This window comes from Octodon degus, unplaced genomic scaffold, assembly GCF_000260255.1.
Source record: "Octodon degus isolate 3935 unplaced genomic scaffold, OctDeg1.0 scaffold00048, whole genome shotgun sequence".
In the NCBI taxonomy this organism is placed as follows: domain Eukaryota; kingdom Metazoa; phylum Chordata; class Mammalia; order Rodentia; family Octodontidae; genus Octodon; species Octodon degus.
In genome coordinates this window covers 6020091-6027936 of record NW_004524624.1, presented here as the reverse complement: position 1 = coordinate 6027936, position 7846 = coordinate 6020091, and the positions used below count along the sequence as shown (strand labels likewise).

At 49.2% G+C, this 7846-nt stretch overlaps 1 protein-coding gene across 4 annotated transcripts in view; it reads left to right on the top strand.

Moving 5' to 3' along the window:
- The first annotated feature begins 5842 nt into the window (after positions 1-5842).
- Positions 5843-7846, top strand: part of Cdhr2 (cadherin related family member 2) — a 37073-nt gene continuing 35069 nt past the window's right edge. For 2 of the 4 annotated variants that reach the window (XM_023716592.1, XM_023716591.1), the window contains exon 1: positions 5844-5919. The gene's annotated coding sequence lies outside the window, so the exon portion shown is untranslated. Of the gene's footprint in view, positions 5959-7846 lie in introns of all 4 variants that reach the window. The other 2 variants (XM_023716593.1, XM_023716594.1) reach the window with 2 other exon arrangements.

The window sequence follows — 7846 nt, the reverse complement described above, 5'->3', positions numbered from 1 at the left end:
AACATGTGGTGAGGCAGGCCTGAGGTGGTGGAGAACATGGGAACTCCCTTAGGTGGGCAAGAGGTGGGACAAAACTATGGTCAACCAATGAGATTACAAGCACCATTGCTCAGGTAAAATTGATTAAATACAGTACCAAATGAGAAAGCAAGTCATGTAGCAAGTGAGCATGAATACAGGACAGGGTCTCTTCCTGTTGGGTGTCGGGCTAGTGACTCATTTGGGCTCTTTCAAGGTGATTGATACCTATTTAGAATATCGATCCTTGATACCCATCCCTAGGGAAGTATGTAGCTGTATTGGTTTCCTCTTTTGTCTTGAGATCTGACCCACAGGGAGTGTCTGTCTCTTCCAAGTTGCAGTCACCTTGTCTTACATATTGTCTCCTTAAGGGCCTGGTCCTCTCTGTCTGCCTATAATATTTCTATCTAATTCAGCTACCTACCACATTCACAGTCTGGCTTTGGGTAACAACCTTATGTGTCAGGCCTCTATTTTCTCATCTATAGTCATGCATTAGAGCATCCCTGGAACTGGAGGAAGAATTAAATACTATTTATATAATAATAACAAATTTTTGTTTTCTGTTGTGTTTGTTTTAAGACAGGTTCTCACTGTATAGCCTAGGCTGGTTTCAAACTCAGGGTGGTTCTGCCTCAGCTAGTCTGACAGGCCTACACTACCATGCCCTGCTACAGATATCCTAATAACCACATGATAGCCATACACTGCAACAAAAAGTAACATCTAATGAGACACTAACTCTTGGTGGGAGGGGACCTATCTGGCACTTTAGATACCCGACTCAATTTCATCCCACGGCAGCCTTCTGAGGCAGGTGGCATACACTGCCTCAATTTACAGGTGAGGAAATGGGCTTGTAATTTGGTTATATAATTTGCCCTGCCACCCCTGAACCCAGCAGTCTAACTCTGAACTGGGCTCTTACTGTGCTTTAACTGTTGCATCAAGTACTGGGTAGTTTTTTAGCACCCTGTCTTTGGAAGAGTCTCTTAGGGAACACATCTTGGGAACAAAAACTCAATATTGCTTCGAAGCTCCCAGAGATTGCCTGTAGTCATGTTTTTGATTTTGGTTTTTTTTTTTTTTTTCTGTCTTGGTATATAGTCCAGACTGTCCTTGAACTCATGGCAGTCCTCTCCCTGAGCCTCTGGAGAGCTGGGATTACAGGCATACACCACCCAGGCATACACCAGCAATAGGGTCCATTTCTTTTACCCAGAACTTCAAATATTTTGTGGACTTGACTCAAGCTCATATTATTTTCTTTTTCTCATGTTTGCCCCTTCTCCAGATGTCTTTGCCCTGTAAAGTTTGTAATCACATGCAAGTCTTTTTTTTTTTTTTCAGCCTGAGCTGGGGTGGCATGACGTGGTACCAGGGATGGAACCATGGTCCCCGCGGTTGCGTAAGCCTGCCTAAACAGGCACTTTAGACCGCTGAGCTATCTTGCTGGCTCCAAATGCAAATCTTGATAATGTGTTAAACTGAGGTGGAAAGGAACTACCCTTTTTTTTTTTCTCTCTCTTTTTGTACCGGGAATGGAACTTGCATTTGTCAGGCTGTGCCACTGAGCTATGTCCTCAGCCCCATACCCTGCTAAAAGTTCTGACTACTGTAACTGCTGTAGGCAGCTAAATTAGATAGAAATATTATAGGCAGTCAGACAGGGCCAGGCCCTCAAGGAGACAATGTGGAAGACAGGATAACCTTGCAACTATAGAAGAGACACCCCTGCTGTGGGCCAGACCTCAAGACAAAAAGAGTAAACAAATGCAGCCGCATACCTCCTTAGGGATGAGCATCAGGGATTGATATTCTAAATAGGTATCAACCACCTTGAAAGAGCCAGCAAGAGTCACTGAGCCAATCCCAACAGGAAGAGTCCCTGTTCTGTACTGAGGTCCACTTGTGCTTGCTACATGTGACTCGCTTTCCCATTTGATCCCAATTTAATCGATTTGACGTGAGCGACTGTACTTGTAGTCTTATTGATGGACTGTAGTTTTGTCCCAGCTCATGTGCAAATTCCCATGTTTTCCACCTCAGACTTGCCTGACCACCAGGTTTTGCTCTATAAAAATCCCTAGAAACAGCAGATTCCTAGGCAACCCACTCAGATTCCCTTCTTTCCTTTTAGACAGGAGATTTCTTTCCCCCAATAAATATATTCTGCTCTTAACCACCATTATTCCTAAAATTCATTCTTTGGTTTTAGAGAACTCAAACCCAGCCAGGTATCTTTCAGGTTGGGGGTTTCATTCCCCTTTATCATAACTACTTCACACATACTAAGTGAGGATGAGAGGTGTCACCTGCTCAGGAGGCGTAGGCTTCCTCATTTGAGCTGAGAGAGGGCATATTCCTGAGGAAAGTGGACTGCGCGCTTCGGAACCCAGGTAAGTGTGTGGGTGAGTTCCTGCTGCACCCGAATCCCCTGCCAGGAATGGTGTCTTGAAGATATGATTTTACCTTCACAAGAATGTCAGATAGGGGGCCTGGCCCTAGCTCAGTCCTTTAAGTGGCTGCTTCCACAAAGCTGTCAGCCTCAGGTTGCTGTAGTTCGATCCTCACAACACCCCAGCAGGCCAAAAGTGCCCTGAAGGCATTCGAGGAGAAAAAAAAAAATCCTTATTCCATGTTAGGGCCGGGGAGATGGCTCAGTGGAATAAGTGCTTCCCTGGCAAGCTCAAGGGCCTGAGTTCAATCCCCAGTTCCGTAAAAAAAAAAAAAAAAAAATTCCTTCAAGTTACAAATGGAGACATCTGATGTCAAGCTACAGGGAGGAGCAGAGACTGCATAACAATGGAGAGAGGACAAAATTCATTCTAACTCTGGCCTCTCATCTCAACTCTGACTCTTCCCTTCCTTTTCAGGGGCGGGGAGGGGGGGGCCTTCCTGCCTTGAGGTAATCTGAGTAGAATCCAGTTTTAAAAAGGTGTAGCAGAAGAGGCAGTGTATTGGTTCAGTAACTGAAGAAGCTAGAGCTAGGGAAAGGGATGCATACCTGTAATCCCAGCACTCTGGAAGACCGAGGCAGGGAGATTGCAACTCTGAGCCCAGCCTGGACAATTTAGCAGTTTAGTGAGACCCTATTTCAGAAAATGAAAAAAAAAAAAAGTAGTGGATGGCATCAGGCATGTCTCACCGTAGGGGCTCATGCAAAGCCCCAAGAAATCCATGTGTCCATTTCTTTCTTTTTTTTTTTTTCTTTTGGCTGGCTCACGATGCCTTAAAGCAGGTCTGGTAAGGCATGAGGATCTGAGGATAGAACCACAGCATCCCGAACCTGACTGCTTTGTTTAAGCAGGCACTTAAACAACTGAGCTAATGGGCAGGCCCCCCATGTGTCCATTTCTTAGCTCTGCTTTACTCAATCTTAGAAGATCCCTCAGCCAGCCATTGGAAGCCCAGGGTCCCTTTCTTAGATCTACCACCAGCCAGGAAGTTCCTGCTCTCAATCCTTCCAACTAAAGGCCTCTGACACCCATTGGGTCTTATTGGAGCAGCTGTGTCCATGCTGGCCAGCAAGAAAGTGTGATCTGATTGGTGAGGCTTCCTCAACATCCCTGCCTAGAGTGGGGAGAAGGATGCGAAGAGGCTCCCAAAGGAGAGCTGGGGGTCGGCACCTGGGAAGGGCTGCTGGCATCTGCAACATCTTTGCTTCTCTGCTGGGAGACAGAGAAGCCCTTCACGGTAGAGTGTGGAGGAAGATTCCCCCCTATAGCCATGGTGAGGGCGCAGGAGAAAGGATGGGGGGAAGAAGGGTGGGGTGGCCGTTCCTCCATCCTTCCCAAGTGACAGAGTTCCAGCTCTGTGTCAGAATGACCCTTGCTCTTTGTTCTCTGGGGGATGTGGGTATGGTCACTTCCCTCTCAGAGTCTCAGCTTCCTCCTCTTTGGTGTAAGGAACACGCTGATAACCCTCTCCTGGTGATCTCAGCCATCAGAGTGCCAGTGTACGGGCATGGTAGGTGCCAACTGTAACACTGTGTGGGAGGCCTGGGACAGCCCTCACCAGGACTTACCCATGTCATGAAATGAAAGTTGTCAGGGGCCGGGAAGATGGCTCAGTAGAATAAGCGCTTCCCTGGCAAGCTCAAGGGCCTGAGTTCAATCCCCAGTTCCCACTGAAAAAAAAAAAAGAAAAGAAAGAAAGTTCTCAGGATCTGCCTCTTGTGATCTCTGTGGGAAGGTCTGGAGCTCACTGAGCTTGCTGGCCCACAATGCAGGCTGCACGCAGGGGCAGGAGGCTACAATATCTCATAGTGCAGCTAGAGGAAGCAGGCCTTGAGGCTGGTGATCTTGTGCTTGGACCCCCTTTTGCCTGCAGGGCATGAGGATGGAGTTGGGGACTTGGTCCCTGCTGGGAGGCCACTAGCATGGGGACAATGTTTGTTGTGGCTTGGGGTTTTTGCAAAGGGAATGGTACAATATAGGACACATTTTATAAGATAATTTTTATAATGATTCACCCAAAGAATCACATACAAAGAGTGCAGAAAATTGTCCATATACTAAAAACCAAAAACCCAGCTGAGGGCCTGGATCCTAATATCCTTCATGAATCCAGCTGAAACAATTAGCCCATAACAATGCCTCCCACTAGTCTAACTGGAGGCCTAGAGCCCGCAACACTGTTTCATGCAGGCCCATTTCATGGATCTGCACTGAGAAGGCCCAAAGGTCAGGGGTAGACGCTGGAAAAGCTATGCCAGCCTATGAAGGATCTGTGTCAGCAAGCAGAGTGATCTGAATTAGAGCTAGGAAGCAGGGTTCAAGGTAAGCACCAGGGCCCCCCCCCAAGTACAACAGCCATCCATCTTCAGCAACAGTGAGGTCCTGAGCTCCTCCAGCGATGAGGAAAGCTGAAATCCCATCAGGAAAGCCAACATGACAAGCTTTTCCAGGAGACTGAGTTGTGCACCATCTTCCCCTCTGGAGCCAGGAAGTGATGCTCAAGATGAGGACCAGAGTTCCCCGAAAGTGAACCACAGCCATTCTCAGTGACAATGAGGTCCCAAGCTCTTCCTCCAATGAGAACAGCCAAGGTCACCAGGAAAGCCAGCATGATGCGGTCCTCCAGTATAATAGCCCAAGAGAGCCAGCAGCTCCCAGCAGCTTCTCCAAACAACTTCCCTAACAGCCTCTCTCCTCCTCCTCCAGTTCTGCCTCTTATGCTGCTGGCAGCAATTTTCAGGTAGGCCTCCCATACCCAGCACCAAGCTAATTCAGTTCAGCTGGGTGTGACAAGTTGACCACCGTTTGGCAATCCACTGCAATGATGAAGCAGATGAAGCCCTGGAGAGGTGGCTGCCCTTTGAGGGCCTCCATAGAGGGGACAAATACCAGCAAGTGAGGGAGAGCTTTGTTCAAGCCAGGGCACTCTCAGTTCTCTGCCTGAACCTCTTGGGCCATTGAAGACTCCATGTTTGGTTGTCACATCCTTTCAGTGGTTCCTTCCCTGACCTATCCCCAGTCATCTGCACAGGTGTCCTGCCACTGATGATGCTTGCAGCAGGGAGGGGACAGAGGCTTGAGATAAACACACACACACACACACACACACACACACACACCCCACTTTTCCCATCTCTGGCCTGACATAGGGCTGGGTTTTATTCCCAGGAAGCCCTGTGGGTCCCTTCTCCTTTGGCCCAACCGCTAGTCCCAGGAGTGCTCTGAGACTTGTCCCTTGGTCTCCCCCGCCCTCAGCCTTGGCTCCTCCTGAGGATTCAGCCCTTTGGTGGGAGGTGTGGTTCTGGCAGGGTTAATGATTGTTCAGGGGAGGTGGAGATGGTGCCAAAGTCTGCCTTGGGCACACTGCTGCTGGCCTCAGACACTTCCCACCTCTGCCTGCCAGTGTCAGTCAGCATCAAAGCCCCTCTGGGGCACACAGGTAGGGACAACCTTGCTCAGCTGGAGCTCTTGGCCAGGGGTAAGTTGGGGTCCTTGTGGCCATTGTAAGCTTCAGGGGTCTGTAAAGTTCCCCCTGACTGGGGGAAATGTCTGGCACGGAGAGCCAGCTGTAGTTCTGGGCTGGATGAATTTGGGGTTCAGTCCCATCCAGCTGTGAGACCTTGGTTTCTCCTGGAAAGTGGATAATATCCCTACTTCCTGGGATTCTGCTGGTCTTGTCCCCTCCCTTCCCAGTCCTTGGGTAATTTGGATGGCTATGGAGTCATGACAGGACAGAGGATTTGCCCGGTACCCTGGGAAATGAATTACCCTGTCTGGGCCCCTCGCCCTGGAGTGTGAGGCTGGTGGCTGACCCAGGGGGGCTTCACAGCTTGAGGAGAAAGGCCCGGCTTTTCCGACTTCTGGGCTCAGGTCAGAGCTTCACCTTAACTGCTTAGGCTGCTTCTCGTGGTCCTCGTTTCTTTTTTTTTTTTTTGGCAGGACTGGGGGTTGAACTCAGACCCTTGGGCCTGTCAGGGAAGCACTTATTCTACTGAGCCATCTCCCCAGACCCCAAGGTCCTCGTTTCTTTAACGTGTGGCAAGAAGCCGAAAAGCCTGGGGCAGGCTGAGCTGGGTACTGTATTCAGTGACGTATTCCAGTGCCACCTCAGCCAGGACAAGGAAGTGTCAAGCAAGGATGACTTCTGACGGGGCTGTGTCCATCCCCTGCCCTACCCACTTGGTGCAGGGAGACTCTGCTGAGAGCTTTGTCCCTAAGGCAGGGCCATTCTTGCTCGGCTGCTCCCAGGCACCAGGCTCAGCAAGCACTGAGATTCTACTGATCAAAAGAATGGCTTTTCCTTTACTTTATTTTCTCAGCAGGGAAACCTGGGGCCTAGAACTGGGATGGGCTTGCCTGGGGGTGCACAAGGAGTGGGTGAAAGGCTGGAAACCAAGGGAGCACCTCTTTCCGTACTTGACCCAGGATACAGCAGCCTCAGAGGGGGCACTGTCAGCAGCCATAGCACGGAACCTGGAGTCCTCTGGCCCCTATCTTCACTCAGGACCACCCTGGCTGGGCTGGTCTCTGTCTGTGGGTACAAAAGCAGCCCCATGGACCCAGCAGAATGGAGCACAGACTGAATCTTCCCCAGGGACCCCAGGATCTGTAGCCAGTTTGCATCTGATCTTCTGCCCCTTGCCCTTGGGCATCTCTCTCTGAGCATCTCTGAACCTTGTGTTCTCAGAACATTTTCTAAATGTCATTCCTATCTGGGGACAGCACAAAGAAACAAGAGAAAGCACAAGTGCATGGTGACCTGCAGGTGGCAGGCCTGTGGTGGACGAGGAGAGCATGCTTCCCTCTGGTGTCCTGGAGTCCTGGGGTCCTCACTTGCAGTTGTTCCACATTCTGGGAAGTCTCACAGCCCTGTTCAGAGGAGTGGCCAAAATCTCCCCGCTGAGTTCCTGGGGCCAGCATTCTTGGGCCAAGTAGGACATCTTGGACTTACTATGTAGCCCAGGGTGAGCTCAAACTCCTAATGAGCTGCCTGTGTAAACCTCCTGACTGCTGGGATTACAGGAGTTTAACACCACACCCAGCTTGAACATAGGGTCATTTTACTGAGCTATATTACTGGCCCTTTTAATTATTTTTGGGTACTAGGAAACAAACTCAAGATAATAATAATAATAATTATTTATTACTCAAAATAATTTTTGAGTCAGTGTTTCACTGAGTGACTAAATTGTTCAGGCGAGGCTCAAACTTGTGATTCTTCTGCCTCAGTTTCCCAGAATGCTAGGACTACAGTGTGGCACCACTCCCAGCTCCTTCCTCAAATATTTTTAAATGTTTTTGTGAGATAGGGTCTTGCTTTGTAGTTCAGGCTGGCCTTAAACTCAGGGATCTTTCTGAGCCTCTAT